At 48.0% G+C, this 15,856-nt stretch overlaps 1 protein-coding gene and 1 non-coding gene across 6 annotated transcripts in view; both read right to left on the bottom strand.

The window, feature by feature from the left end:
• The window catches only part of RPH3AL (rabphilin 3A like (without C2 domains)), a 137,529-nt gene that overhangs the window by 33,106 nt on the left and 88,567 nt on the right, over positions 1-15,856 (bottom strand). The gene's annotated exons all lie outside the window — the stretch shown is intronic.
• On the bottom strand, positions 6,553-6,625 carry TRNAR-CCU (transfer RNA arginine (anticodon CCU)). Its single transcript has one exon. It is a non-coding gene; the product is annotated as a tRNA-Arg (tRNA).

Below are 15,856 nucleotides of genomic sequence, written 5' to 3'. Positions count from 1 at the left end.
AAGACGCCTAACAGATACACATCAGCTGAGACTCCTGAACGCGTGTCCAAATTTCAAGGCTTTAAGTAACCCAGGTTACTTATGAGACGCACGGAATCTTAGAGGGTGCTATGGGCTGAACTGTGCCCTATCCCCAAATTCACATGCTGAAGCCGTAACCTCCAAAGTGATGATATTTAGGGATGAGGACCTTTGGGAGGTAATTGGGTTCAGATGAGGTCATAAAGGTGGGGCTCTCATGATGGAATTTTCTTTTAACTTTATTTTATATTGAAAGTGAAAGTTGCTCAGTTGTGTCCGACTCTTTGCGACCCCATGGACTATGCAGTCCATGGCATTCTCCAGGCCAAAATACTGGAGTGGGTAGCCTTTCCCTTCTCCAGGGGATCTTCCCAACCCAGGGATCGAACCCGGGTCTCCCATATAGCAGGTGGATTCGTTACCAGCTGAGCCACAAGGGAAGCCCAAGAATACTGGAGTGGATAGCCTATCCCTTCCCCAGCGGATCTTCCTGACCCAGGAATCGAACTGGGGTACTTCGGGATGGGCTCCAGCAAAACACAAGGGAAAAACAAGGAAGAGGAAGATAAAGTCCTGGAACAGTGTCTTCAACTTAGGAAGTGAGTCAAAGGGAAATGCCATGCAGACGGCACTCAGTAAGTAGCACAGACTGGAGCTAGAAAAGGGTCTGGCGGGGTTTCTGACAGGAAGAGGGAAGGGAAAGTCAAGAGGCTGCATAAAAAGACACAGAGTTTCATTATTCTTTTATCAGTGAGAAAAAAAGGTTAAAAAAAAAACTCCAGGAAAAACGAAAAATCATACCAGAAGGTCATGGTCCAAATATTCGGTAACTCAAAATGTGACATGGTGTTAAGACATGAAGAGTTAAAAACAAATCATTTGATCATGATACGAGGAACATTTTCCTTTGGATGGTCCAGGTATCATAAATTATCAAAACGGGGGGACTTCCTCATGGTGCAGACTCCGTGATCCCAATACAGAAGGCACTGGTTCGATCCCCTGGTTGGGGAAGATCCCACAAGCTGTGCAGCTTGGCCAAAACAAAAATAAATAAATAAATAAAAGGAGAATGTTTAAAAAAAAATAAAAGAACAACAACATTATTTTGTTTAAAAAGTCATGGCAGGAGCCAGCACGTGAACTAACGCAAGTGGTCTGTATGTGATGGGCTGGGTGAGGGAGGTGACTGTCTGGCCCCTGCCTTTCTCCAGCATAAGCCCATCAGCACAACTGGATTTTTAAAAAAGCACAGGCAGGTATTACTTGGATTTAAATTGAAGTGTAACAGATTGGTAATTGGATGTCAATGTTATTAAATCCCTGGGCTGCTTGGCAGATGGACACATGGGGAGTCAGAACACTCTATGGCTGGTATATTGAATCTGGATGTGCTTAAGGGAGAAAAGCTGATAGAAAAGGAAAGCAGTAATTAAAATTTTTGTAGCGGAGCAAGATGGGAAGGCTTTGTCAAGTTATGGTTAGTTTGAAAATACCAGTATGAGTTCTCAACACTGACCTTTCTACCCCTGCAGAAAGACAAGCTTCCTCTCCAATGTCACTGCTCCCACCTCACCTCCAGGAGTCAGAATTCTGACAATGAGAAAGCCCTGGGCAGTGTTTTAAAGGGAATCAGGGCTTCCCTGACAGCCTCAGGTGGTAAAGAATCTGCCTGCAATGCAGGAGATGCTGGTTCGATTCCTGGGTCAGGAAGATCCCCTGGAGAAGGGATAGGCTACCCACTCCAGTATCCTTGGGCTTCCCTTGTGGCTCAGTTGGTATAGAATCCGCCTGCAATGTGGGAGACCTGGGTTCGATCCCTGGGTTGGGAAGATCCCCTAGAGAAGGGAAAGGCTACCCACTCCAGTATTCTAGCCTGGAGAATCCCATGGGCGGTATAGTCCATGGGGTCGCAAAGAGTTGGACACGACTGAGTGACTTTCACTTCACTTCAGGGCTTCCCAGCATAAAGGCAGGGAGAACTGGATCCCTTGGAAAACAGGAAGGGCCTGGGGCACCATGCTATTAGTTGGAAGAGACGCTGCTCTCAAGACTGCTGGGCAGCGCCCTCTGACCAGGTTTCAGTGGTGACAAGCTGATTTTGGAAAGCCACGGTCACTGCTGAGGGCGACAAACTGTTATCGAGCAAGGCACACGAGATGTGCTAAGGTAATGTGCGCATGTGTTTTCAGTATTATTTTATGCCAGAAACGCTATCTGCCCAGTCAAACCAGGTCAAGACCACCCAACTTTACAGCTGGCTTTGTTGTTTAGTTGTTAAGTTGTATCCCAACTCCTTCCGACCCTGTGGACTGTAGCCCGCCAGGCTCCTCTGTCCATGGGATTCTCCAAGCAAGAATACTGGAGTGGGTTGTCATTTCCTTCTCCAGGGGATCTTCCTGACCCAGGGATCGACGCCTGCACTGGCAGGTGGATACTTTACCACTTAGCCACTTGGGAAGCCCAAACAACTACCTTTACTGCTACCCTGTTCAAGCGGGATGGTGACTTGGCATTTATATGTCATGGATGTGACTGTGTAGGTTTATTGAGGGTGAGGAGTGAGGGGCAGGATCAGGTTGCAAGCCCATGTTACACGTGTATAACCAGAGGCAGCCCATGGAAATGGCATCACTGCTATTCTGTGTGCCAAGGATGACGTCTCCTCCCGCCTCTATAATCAGAAAAGGGCTATGCTTCTCATCCCCCAAAGGTGTGTGAATCCTATCGGCAAAAACCGAAAACAGAGATGCGTCCAATCTGCCTAAAAAATGGCTCAAAAGTCTTGTTCATTTGACCAACAGATGACTTAAAATAAGCTCCAGGGACTTTGCTGGTGGTCCAGTGGCTAAGACTCTGCACTCCCAATGCAAGGGCCCTGGGTTGGATGCCTGGTCAGGGAACTAGATCCCACACGCCACAGCTAAGACCTGGTGCAGCCAAGTAAAGTGCTAACTAACAACTGAGGTGTAGGGGAAAGTTAAGGGAGGCCTCTCCCAGGAGTATTTGCATATTTGCAATTTAAAGATTAACGCCTGAAAACATATCAGGGGTGTGTGTGTATGTGTGTGTGTGTGCGCGCATGTGCATGTATGTGTGTGCTGGTGAGCCAGTGAGAAAGTCCCCACCATCCCCCAACCCACCCTAGACCCCCACTTAGAGTGAACAAGCTCCTCCTGCCAGGAAAGTACAACCCCACCTTCCTGAGTATTGTTAGTTGCCTTTCAGGCTCTGCCTACAGGGGCCAGGCCTGAGCCTCACCCAGAGAAATTAAGCTCCAGCAAAGCCAGAGAGCACACACCTGCCCCTTCTTCTACCTCCTCACCCACATGAGCAGCTCCTCACTCAGCCCTGGAGTAGGAGCCCTCCCCAGGGCCTGAGCAAATTTCCCCTTCATTTCAAGTGGGTTTTTGAGCAACCAGGTCAGGCTGGGTGGCAAGCAATTGCTAGCCTAGCGGAAAAGAAAAAAAAAAAATGCAGCAAGAAGACATATTCTGTGGGTGCTATCTGTTTTCTTGACAGATGATTTAAACACCTTGGTTAGATTATTTCAGAACTGGAGGAAATGCAGTGGCTGCCGTTAACCCCCGGTGAGGGGTTCGTGGAGACGAGGTTTCCGCACAGTTACTGGTGAGGAACGTTTGGCAGCTCCAGAGGGAGGTGGCATCCAATAAGGGCTCGTGATGGTTGTGGAGCAAGTGCCCCGGAGTCAGAGAGAAAGTCTGGGACAGGCAGGCCAACCTTCAGCTCTGGCCTCACCCTCTCCCCCGGCCCCCAGGGGCACCTCCCCTCCCCCCGCCCCCAGCCCTGCATCTCCCAGATCATCTGCAGCATGGAAAGCATGGAAAGGTCCCTAGAAGTCTCCGAGAACAGAGCCCCCGTCTTCCTTCTCTTTCTGGTTCCAGAGAGACTGTGTTCTCCTTGGTCTAGGATGGTCTTGCAAGTGTAACAAATCCACAGAGAAGAATGACGCTTTCACTGCGGCTCTGCTGCTTTTGCTCAGCTGCTAAGTCGTGTCCGACTCCGTGACCCCTTTGACTGCAGTACGCCAGGCTCCCCTGTCCTTCACTATCTCCCAGAGTTTGCTCAGATTCATGTCCATGGAGCCAGTGACGCCATCCAATCATCTCACCCTTTGTCGCCCCCTTCTCCTCCTGCTCTCAGTCTTTCCCGGCATCAGGATCTCTTCCAGTGAGTCTGGTTTTCATATCAGGTGGCCAAAGTATTGGAGCTTCAGCATCAGTCCTTCTAATGAATATTTGGGGTTGGTTTCCTTTAGGACTGACTAATTTGATCTCCCCACAATTCAAGGGACTCTCAAGAATCTTCTCCAGTGCCACAATTTGAAAACATCAATTCTTTGGTGCTCAGGGTTCTTTATGGTCCAACTCTCACATTCATACATGACTACTGGAAAAATCATAGCTTTGACTAGATGGATCTCTGTCAGCAAAGTGATATCTCTGCTTTTTAATATGCTGTCTAGGTTTGTCATAGCTTTTCTTCCAAGGAACAAGCGTCTTTGAATTTCATGGCTGCAATCACTGTCCACAGTGATTTTGGAGCCCAAGGAAATAAAATCTGTCACTGCTTCCACTTTTTTCCCTTCTATTTGCCATGAAGTGATGGCACCAGATGCCATGATCTTAATATTTATTTGACTGCACCCGTCTTAGCTGCATCATGTGGGATCTTTCATTGTGGTACACAGGCTTAGGCGCCCTGCAGCATGTGAAGTCTTCCAGGACCAGGGATTGAACCCGAGGCCCCTGCATAGCAAGGTGGATTCTTAGCCACTGGACCACCAGGGCAGTCCCTGCCACAACTGTTCTTAATTACTTGCTTTGCCAACATTGTCCACCCACTTCCTTTTACTCTTCATTTGCATGCAGCATGAAATCCCTTTGAATACCAAATATTTAACTATCTTCCCTGTTCCAGCACAGATCTGAGAGAGGGCAAGCGAGCCACAGTGGTGTTTGGCTCCAAAGCCAGCCTCTGTTCCCAGATGGAGTGGGCTGTGCATGGGCAATGAATAGGGCTGGAATCAGAAAATTGGACAGGCCAATTATACTCAACCAGGTCTTTTCAGAGGAGCTCCGGGATTTTGATTCAATTCCCAGAACAACAAACATGCCTGTATGTAAACACAGTCTCAGAAACAGATTCTGAAGCCAACATGAAATGGTTTCTAGGCTGACCGCTACACGGTAGGGCTCATGGGTCTTCATGGGTGTGCAGTCTGAAATCACAGACACCTTTCTTGGTTATGGATTTGATTACTGCTTCATTTCTAATCGGTCTTGTTCCTTCTTGGGGAAAACCTATATTCTGAGGTTCCATCATCTTCTCTGTCTTCCAGATTCCTCATTGTCTCTGTTATTGTTTTTAGCTCTTTGTTTTTTTGTTTTATCCCCTCTCCCCACTCCCCGGGAGATTTTAAAGGCTTTTCTCCATATCACTGATTCAAGCTGTTTTGGGTCTGATTTTTGGTGATCTCTCATTAACTTTTGGGTGTGTGCCTGTGAAATCTAGCATACATACCAAAGTGTATGAAAACACAGTATGTTTCAAAGGACCACATTCACGTAAACACCTGTGAACTCATTAAGAAATTAAATATGACCGGACCTGAGAAAACCCTGTAGGCCGTCCCTGTGTTGCTTCCAGAAGTAACCACCATCTGGAATCTCGTGTGAAGCAATCTTTTGCTTTTCTATTTTAAAAACCTGCTTATGTAAAGTTTCTTTTTATTTATTTGTTTTTGGCCGCACCGGGTCTTCACTGCGACGAGCAGGCTCTCTCTGGCTGCTGCAAGCAGGGCCTACTCATCCACGTGGCGTGCAGGCTTCTCACGGTGGTGGGCTCTCCTGTCGCACAGCACAGACTCTAGGTGCGTGGGCTTCAGCAGTTGCAGCAAGCGGGCTCAGTAGTTGTGGTGCACGGGCTTAGGTGCCCTTTTGCATGTGGAATCTTCCGGGACCAGGGATTGAACCTGTGTTCCCTGCATTGGCAGGCGGATTCTTAACCCCTGAACAGCCAGTTCAGTTCAGTCGCTCAGTCATGTCCGACTCTTTGCGAACAGCCGGGGAAGTCCTTAGTGTGCATTTATAAGTAACACATTTACTGTTACCTGTTCTTGAACAACATATTTTTGAATCATTTGTATATTTTTTCTTTAGCGACTTGTTCTTTCCTTTGCTCATTGTTTTTCTTTTTAATATTTATTTTTTCTTTGGCTGTGCGTAGCTCAGCTGGGAAAGAATCTGCCCACAATGCCGGAGACCTGGGTTCGATCCCCAGGTTGGGAAGATCCCCTGGAGAAGGGAAAGGCTACCCACTCCAGTATTTTGGCCTGGAGAATTTCATGGACTGTATAGTGCATGGGGTTTCAAAGAGTCGGACATGACTGAGTGACCTTCAGTTCACTTCAGGTCTTAGTTGCAGCATGTGGGATCTTTAATTGTGGGATGCGGGATTTTTTTTTTAATTGTGGCATCCAAACTCTTCATTTTGGCATGTGGGAACTAGTTCACTGGCCAGGGATCGAACCTGGGCCCCCTGCATAGGGAGCATGGAGTCTTAACCACTGGACCACCAGGGAAGTCCCAGCCTGTTGGGTTTTTAATTCATCCTTTGGAATATATCTATTCCACCATGAAAGGACATTGGGGTGGTTTCAGTTTTTGGCTATTACAACAGATGCTGCTATATGCATTCTTGGACACATTTCCCTGGGGTGTGAGGGTTTCTCCAGGCTGTACAGGTAGGGGTGGGGTGTGAGGCTGAGCATCACACGTAGATGACATGGAAGAGGTGCCAGGGGCAACGCTGAGATGAACCAGCCAGGTCACCTACCAAACAGACCTCTCTGATTTAGTTTGCAAACAGGGGACATTGGGAGTGGGTCCACGACCATGACACGACACTCCGGTTGATGGTGAGGGGGACGGAGAGCAGAAGGCAAAGTTCAAGGGTCAAGAGAACAACCAGGTACTGGGGCTCAAAACCAGGTTCAGGGAGGTAAGTAGTTAGATAAGAGTCAGGGCCAGGCTGGGCTTCGGCTGTGGGTGTGTTAGCTCAGGGTGGGATGTAACAGCTTACAAAGTCAGGGCAAGGAGAAGCAGGACAGGGACCCAGGGGTCCCCCAGACAGACGGGATCACTGTGTTGGCCACTGAGGGGGAAACCTCCATTCACCTGTCCTGTCTCCCTCCAGCCCAAGGGCCATCTTCGAATAGAAAGGGTGGCTCCTGAGGGCAGTAAAAATCGGGAGGAGGAAGCCTGTCCAGTGGCAGAAGCCTGTCAGCCCAGGCTCTGCACGCTCTGCTCTGCCTCCTTGGACCTTCACGTAAGGTGCCAGGGCTTCCATTCAGCTGGAAGAGTGAAGACCCAGGGCCCCACGTCTGGCCCAGATAAGGACCCCAACAAAGGCCAGTTCTCTTCGGCTCCTGTTTTTCACAGAAGACTTTTCTGGCCCTGCAGGAGACACGTGTCTTGAGTTACTTCCTCAGGAGAGGGAATGGGTGTGTATTTCAGGGTTGGGCACTGCCTAGGAGCTTAATAAATAGCTCCTAAAGAATGGAGCCTCACTTCCCGGTCTGCATGTACCAGACAGCTGGCTGGGGAAATCGCGCCAGCCAACGTTGTTTGGCATCTGAAAAACGGGCTGGAAAATCTGATTATCCAAATTTCTATCCAGATCCATGCAAGAAAATGACCACATTCAGATTTCTCCCTAGCTTTTCACCTCCCTCCCTAGAGCCACGCAGAGGAGGGTGTCATAGCAGGGTAAGCCAGGTCATGCGGACTCAACAGAGGAGGAGAGGACAAGCAGGTTCTGGTGTCAGGATGGTGCCACATCAACTGAGGACAGGGAGAATGAAGCTGGGCCAGGCCTCCTGATTCTCAAGCTTGGTCACACAGGCCACAGGGTTCGCACCCTTGTGGACCGCTGAGCACGTGCGTTGCTAAGTGGGAGGGGCATCCAGTGGTGGGACAGACAAACGCTAGGACCTGCTGGCGCTGCTCCTGGAGGGCTGAAGGCTTCCTGTTGCACCATGTCATCTCCCTTTTCCACTTCCCCAGGCCAAAGAGCCTCTGTGGACCAACCCCTCCCACACTTGTCTCAGGGGAACCCAGGACCCTCCATGTGGAAGGTAGTGAGCTGGCTCCGTGTTGTTCTGGGAACACACGGGCACTGGCTGTGGCCCCATCCTGGGCTGTTTCTTCTCCTGAGAGTCACCAGCCTCCCTGCTACACCTCCTTCGTCTTTGCTCCCATCTCTCCTCCTCAATGGAGAAGGCAACGGCACCCCACTCCAGTACTCTTGTCTGGAAAATCCCATGGACGGAGGGGCCTAGTAGGCTCCAGTCCATGGGATCGCGAAGAGTCGGACACAACTGAGTGACTTCCCTTTCACTTTTCACTTTCATGCATTGGAGAGGGAAATGGCAACTCACTCCAGTGTTCTTGCCTGGAGAATCCCAGGGACGGGGGAGCCTGGTGGGCTGCCGTCTCTGGGGTCGCACAGAGTCGGACACGACTGAAGTGACTTAGCAGCAGGAGCAGCTCCTCTTCAAAGAAGCCCACCCTAGCTAGTCTCCCTACCGCTGTTTTTTCCACAATGAAATATACAATAACATAAAATTTGCCTTTCTGACCATTTTTCTGTGTACAGTCCAGGGACACCACCTGTAACTATACCGTCGTGTGTCCCCACATCCCATCTCCAGAGCTTTGTCACCTTCCCAAACTGAAACTCTGTGTCTATTGCTGCTGCTGCTGCTAAGTCGCTTCAGTCGTGTCCGACTCTGTGTGACTCCATAGACGGCAGCCCACCAGGCTCCCCCGTCCCTGGGATTCTCCAGGCAAGAACACTGGAGTGGGTTGCCATTGCCTTCTCTGAACTCTGTGTCTGCTAAGCAATAATTCCTCATTTCTCCCCACCTGCCTGGCAACCACCCTTCTATTTTCTATCTCTATGAATGAGACTATTCTACAAACCCCAAATAAATGTAAATACTACAATATGTGTTCTTTTGTGTCCAGCTTATTTCAATTAGCGTAATGTCTTCAAGGTTCTTCCATGCTGTAGCATGTATTAGGACTCCATTCCTTTCTTAGGCTCAATTATATGAATAATAATTGGCATAGGCCACACTTTGTTTATCTGTCCACCCCACGGTAGATGCTTGAGTTGCCTCTACCTTTAGGCTACTGGGATGCACAGCATCTGCTTGAGTCTCTGCTTTCAGCTCTTTAGGGTGTTCATCTCGAAGCAGAATTGCTAGGTCATTAATTTTTTCAGGAGCCACCATACAGTTTTCCACCATGGCTGCGCAATTTTAATTTCCCACAATCAATGCACAAGGTTTCAAATTTCTCCATATCCTTGCCAACACTATTATTTCCTGCTTTTAAACATTAGCTATCCTGGGACTTCCCTGGCAGTCCAGTGGCTAAGACTCTGCATTCTCAATGCAGCGGATCTGAGTTCAATCCCTGGTCAGCAAACTAGATCCTGCATGTTACAACTAAGACCTGACACAGCCAAATAAATAAGTAAATAAAAGTTTAAATCACACACACACGTATTAGCCACCTTTATGGGCGTGTCATGGTGGCTGGTTTGCTTTCAACATAGCTACCTCTTCCCCTTCCTACACGCCACACTCCGGATCTCTTTGCCCTGTTCTACTCTTCTTCCCATGTAGCTTCTAACATATATATGTAATTTGCTTAGCTATTTCTTTGGCTATGTTTATCTTCTGTTCCTTCTCTCCTCCCCCAGTCCCTGCTAAAATGTAAACCCAAGGCAGAGATGTTTGGCTGATTTGTTCATCACTATTTTCCAAGGGCCGAAAACAGTGCCTAGCACATAGGAAATAGTCAATGACTACTGTAGGAATGAATGAGTGAATGAATGGATAGACAGTAGAGTTGTTAGAAGGAGTTTTAGAGGCAGCCACGAAATTAAAAGACACTTTCTCCTCGGAAGAAAAGCTACGACAAACCAGACAGCATGTTAAAAAGCAGAGACGTCACTTTGCCAACAAAGATCTCTATAGTCAAAGCTATGGTTTTTCCAGTAGTCATGAATGGATGTGAGACTTTAAACCATAAAGAAGGCTGAGCACTGAAGAACTGATGCTTTTGAACTGTGCTGCTGGAGAAGACTCCTGGGAGTCCCTTGAACAGCAAGGATATCAAACCAGTCAATCCTAAAGGAAATCAGTCCTGAATATTCATTGGAAGGACTGATGTTGAAGCTGAAGCTCCAATACTTGGACACCTGATGCAGAGAACTGACTCACTGGATGCTGGGAAAGATTGAAGGCAGGAGGAGAAGAGGGCAACAGAGGATGGGATGGTTGGATGGCATCACTGACTCAATGGACATGAGTCTGAGCAAACTCAGGGATATAGTGAAGGACAGGGAAGTCTGGTGTGCTACAGTTCATGGGGTTGCAAAAAGGGGACATGACTGAGCGACTGAACGACAACATTGGCTTCAACCCCTGGCTCTGTTAATTACTACCTAGTGTCTTTGGGGAAGTGAGCTACTTTATCTAAGCCTCAGTCTCCCCATCTGTCACATGAGACAACAGTGAATACATCAGGAATACATCTGTCCAGTGATCAGATGAAGTGAGATACTGACCGGCCTGAGGTGGGTGTGGAGTTCATGTTGCTACTCAGAACCAGATTAGACTCCCAGGTAGGACATTGGGCTCAGCAGACTAGAGCGCAATAGTGAGAAAGCGCGTTCCCTCTTGGATCAGACAGCATCTCAGAGCACTCAGGTTTTCCTCCAGTGCGTGGACACAGGCTCAGGCAGGCACCCTTAGAAGGAGCAGGGATAGGGTGGGAGACCACTCTGCCTCCCCAGAGGAAGAAGGGGAAATTGGGGGTCCCAGGACCCTCCTCCCCCTGCTGCTTCTGCTTGCGTGGGAGGCCAGGGACCTGCAGTGATAGCAGTTCTGCTTGGCAGAGCCGAGGCATGTGGGAGGTGACCAATACACTGAGGAAGTGTGACCATCCGGGTCCCCTGGGGCCACAGTGCCAGCAGCGCAGGGTGAGCCAGACGCAGATGGTGGGGCGCTCAGGCAGCCGCCCCCACTCACCCCAGCGCCAGCCACCCACCCCTGAGCACACTCACGGGCCTCCGGAGGGGCTCTCTGGCAAAGTTGTTTGCAGCTAAAATCCAAACTGCAAGTAACAGCAGGGCCAGAAGACAAGCAGCGTGGGGAAGCAGATGGCAGCCTGTAGTGAGCACGGGCCGCCCGCCTGGGAGCCAGGTGCCACGAGGCTGCTGGGCTCGGCTGGCATGGCTGCTTCCCACGGGCGCTGGCACAGGGCCTGGAAGCCCCTGATCCTCCCAGCCTCCTGAAGGCTTGTGCCAAGATGGACCCTCCCCGCCAGGGCCTTAACTGTCTACTGGTCACCCTCCAGGCAGGGTGGGTTGAGACGATTGAAAAACCACCATGTGAAGCCACGTTCCTCCTTCTACTCAATCAACAAGCAGGAGTGAGGGGCCAGAGGACGAGATACAGACTTAGCATCAGGGGGCCCTGTGGGACCCCAGCCAGGGTCCTCTGTGATAAGACTTCAGGGAAATCAAAAAATCCTGCTGGGGAAAGGTCCTAAGGTGCTCCAAAACAAGGAGCCAGCTTTCCTCTTTTGCAAATGTCTTTCAATCAACAAACCCTCTGAGCACCTTTTATATGCAAAGCACTGCGGGGAAACACAGTGAGTGTTGGTGCAGCCCGGCCTCTGATGAGTTATAATCAGGATGCAGAATGAAACAGGGAAAGCACAGCGGACGGACGCTGAGTGGAGAGGAATGCTCTAATTGTACTAATCAGCTTCCCATTACTTATAAATTGCTCTTCTCCCCTTTCTAGCTCATCCCCCTCAGAGCATGCCTGCATCCTCATAGAAGTCTTCTGACTCCAAAGGCAGACATTTTAGAGGCTGGAGGAATGGTTTCTAGATTCCTGGAGAATCTAGATTCCAATTAACTTTCCCCCTGATTACAGTACCATTTTGAGTGAGTCATTTTTTTTTTTTTTTAATGAATTGGATTAGAGGCTAAACAATCAATGACATAAATTTCTGGCTTGCAGCGTCATGTTAGAAGCTCCCATGCAGTCCTTCTCCAGCTTGTACTAACACACCCGAGAAAGCAAGTGAATCAAGGGCACACAGATACCAGCACAGAAGTGATCTGACGGTCAACCTACAGTCAGGCTCCCCTCTGAAGACAGGCAAGTGGGATGGATGAAACGGGTGTCACCTTTGTCTGCTTGGCAGGGGTCAGGGTGCAGGATCAGGTCTGCCCCTCGGTGGCCTTCCTGGGAGTTTCCGGTGCCCTCCCTCCTCCAATTCTGTCTTTATGGATGGGACACAGATTCCCAGAAAGTAACTAGGTGGGAGTGGGAAGGAGCTGGCAATGGTGAGTCGCATCTGGGAAGATCTATTTTCTTCAAGTAAAGCTCAATTGTGGGAAGAATCCCAGGGACGGGGGAGCCTGGTGGGCTGCCATCTATGAGGTCCCAGCAGAGTGAAAGTGCCTCAGAGGAGGAGCAGAATCCCAGACAAAGGAGAGGAGCTGTGGATGGTGCTCGCGCTGCCTCAGGTAAACCCTGGGCCTGCAGAGCTCACGGCATCAGAAGGGGGTTGAAGGCACAGGTGCAACCACCAAGACCAAACACAGGAAACCATCAAACTCAGACCAAAAACAAAGAGTCAATGACATGAAAAGCTTTATGATGTTTCAGGATGAAGAGAAAAATAAAAAGAACTTGAAAATGATGAATATAGACGACAGAGAGTGGAAATGTACTCTTCAAATTAACAGTGCTCCCAGGGGGACCTTCCAAGATCCCACATGCTGCAACTGAAGACCCTGCATGCAGCAGTGAACATCCAGCAGGGCCAAAGAAGTAAAAACAACAAACTTTTAAAAGGTGCTCCCCAAAAGAAAGCAGAAGAGTTTCGGAACAAAGCAGTATGCAAAAACATAATTGAAAAGCTTTCCTGAATCGAAGACCCAAATACGTTTGTCCTAGACAAAAATCAATGAAAATGACCTAGGCCTAGTCAGATAAAATTATTAATTTCCAAATATAGACATAAATAATATACCAGGTTATTAAAAAGGGAATAAAAGCATAAGCCTGGCTTTAGACTTCTCCCTCACGTCTCCGTTCTTGACTTTAAAACTACTTTATGCTGAGCATCAGATCTTGTCTGCCTGCCGTTTCCTGTTCGAGCTTTGACTTCAGGGCATGTATCTGCCTGCGCCTGGAAACTGTCTTCCCTGCATCCTGTCACGTACACTGCATCCTGGAAACTGTTTTCTGGGTCACAAGGTCCTTCTTGGGGTTCCTCAGGGTGTCTGATGTGTTAGTTAACAGGTCCACTGGGGATGTCCCTGGTGGTCCCAGTGGCTAAGACTGGACTGCTCCCAATTCAGAAGCCCAGGTTTGATCCCTGGTCAGGGAACTTCCCTGGTGGCTCAGACAGTAAAGAATACGCCTGCAATGCAGGAGACCCAGGTTCAATCTCTGGGTGTGGAAGATCCCCTGGAGAAGGGAAAGGCTACCCACTTTAGGATTCTTGCCTGGAGAATTCCATGGCAGAGGAGCCTAGTGGGCTGCAGTCCATGGGGCTGTAAAGAGTCAGACACAACTGAGTGACTAACGCTTTCACTCACAAGGAACTAAACCCCACATTTCACAACTCAAGATCCCTAATGCTACAATGAAGACTGACGGCTCCAAGTGCCCCAACTAAGACCCGGCACAGCCAAATACGAAAACAAACGAAACAGTCTATTCAGGGCTGTCTCAGTCCTTTTTCTGTGTCTTTAAATCTTCAAGATAAATCAGAGTTTATTCATTTACCAACAAGGAAACCAGGAAAGTGACCAAGGAACATGCCCGTTCACAGAGGGAATGGCAATGAGGTGGGACAGGCAGCTGCCTGGCTGAATGCTTATATAAGCAGCTGATTTAATTAGGTAAAGACTGTAGTTTCATGTGGTCACAAAAACATCATCTTCATGGCAGTTAGTAGAGTGGAAATCAGGGGCCAGGGACTCCTAGCTGTTGGGAGTGCCAACCAGGGATCAAAAAAAAAAAAAAAAAAGAAAAAAACAATTAATAAGAAGCAAATGATAAAGAAACATCTGTGGCTGTTAATGGGAATGACAAGGTTTACTGGTCTAAAAAATTACCGAAGTATCATTTGATTGCGTTTTCAAGTTCATTAATAACATTTTTCATTTTTAGAAAGGAAAATGGTTCATTTGGTTTTTTTTTCTCCCAAATTTGCTTGCTCATTTTTCAAACGTCTTATTGGTTCAATTTGATTTCTATTGCTTCCCTTATCTCTTTTACCCAACTTAAAAACTTATTTGGACTTCCCTGGTGGTCCAGTGGTTAGGACTCTGCATTTCAACTGTAGGGGGCACAGGTTTGATCCCTGATCGGGGGACTAAGATCCCATAAGCTGCATGGTGCAGTTAAAAAAATGAACAGTAAATTAAAAATTCAAGCGTTTCTCTGACAGTCTCACTGTTCTTTCTAGGTCCTTGAGCAGCAGTTCTCCTAGTTGCTGCATCTGCCTCCCCTCCATCATGGTGGCTCTTTGCTCATGCGATCAGTTAGACAACAGACAGCAAACTCACAGAATTTTGAGTGGGAAAGACGGTCATTAATTGCATTGTCAGTCAAGCCATTGTCTTTTTTCGTATGAAAGCAACAGCTATCATTAGACTAGCAAAAGACTCAGAAAATACACTGTCCACATGTCATTACTTCAGATTGCACAGACCAGCAAACTATAAATCAAAAGCAATATCTCGAGAAAAGAGTGAGGACTTCCCCGGTGGTCCAGTGGTTAAGAATCTGCCTGCCAGCGCAGGGGACATGAGTTCGATCCCTGGTCTGGGAAGATCCCACATGCCTTGGAGCAACTAAGGCTGTGCGCCACTACTGAGCCCGTCTGCTGCAACTCCTGAGGCCTGTGCTCCACAACGAGAGAGGCCACTACGATGGGAAGCCCACGCGGCACAACCAGAGAGCAGTCCCCACTCACCCCAGCTGGAGAAACCCCATGCACAGCGACAGCCAGCACAGCCAAAAATACATACATACAATTTAAAAGGGGGACTGTGAGTACTGCTGTTTATTTTTCCCTTCTAAGTATCCTTTCTGAGGACAGAATCTCAAATGTGGGCAAAGGGCTAAGTACACAGATAAATAAAGCAATTAGCAGTGAGAAGGAAAAAGGGAAATAACTCAGATGGCCTAAATTAGCAGAATATCCATATGACAGAATGTTTACAAAGAATTATTGATTACACTGAGAAGAGCTTACGTTAAAATGTTAATTTTAAAACAGAGGTTCAACTATACAGAGGAAAAAAAGACACAGAAAAAAGAAAGCAATTATGCCAAAACATTAACAGTAATTGCCTCTGGATGGTAAGATTATGAATTTTGGGGGTGCCTGTATTTCTTTATGCTTTCTACACATTGTGAGTGTCAATGATCCATATTAATCTTAAAATCAGAAAAGAGTAAAATGTATATATTTTTAAAAGTGAAAACTTCTAAGGGTCACAAGCGAAGAACTGAAATATCTGGGGTAATGTTAAATAAGAAAGATGAAATATTATGATACTAGCTCTAACATTACAGTCTATAACTTATTCTCAACACAGCAGCCAGAGTATCGTTTACAACTTGGAGGAGTATTCAGGTCATGCCTTTCCTCTACTCCAGACCTCCAAAGGCTCCCCATTTCACTCAGAGTAAAAGCCAGAG

Source organism: Budorcas taxicolor, chromosome 19, assembly GCF_023091745.1.
Source record: "Budorcas taxicolor isolate Tak-1 chromosome 19, Takin1.1, whole genome shotgun sequence".
Taxonomy (NCBI): Eukaryota; Metazoa; Chordata; class Mammalia; order Artiodactyla; family Bovidae; genus Budorcas; species Budorcas taxicolor.
Note: the sequence above shows the minus strand (reverse complement) of the source record. Positions and strands in the feature narration are given on the sequence as shown.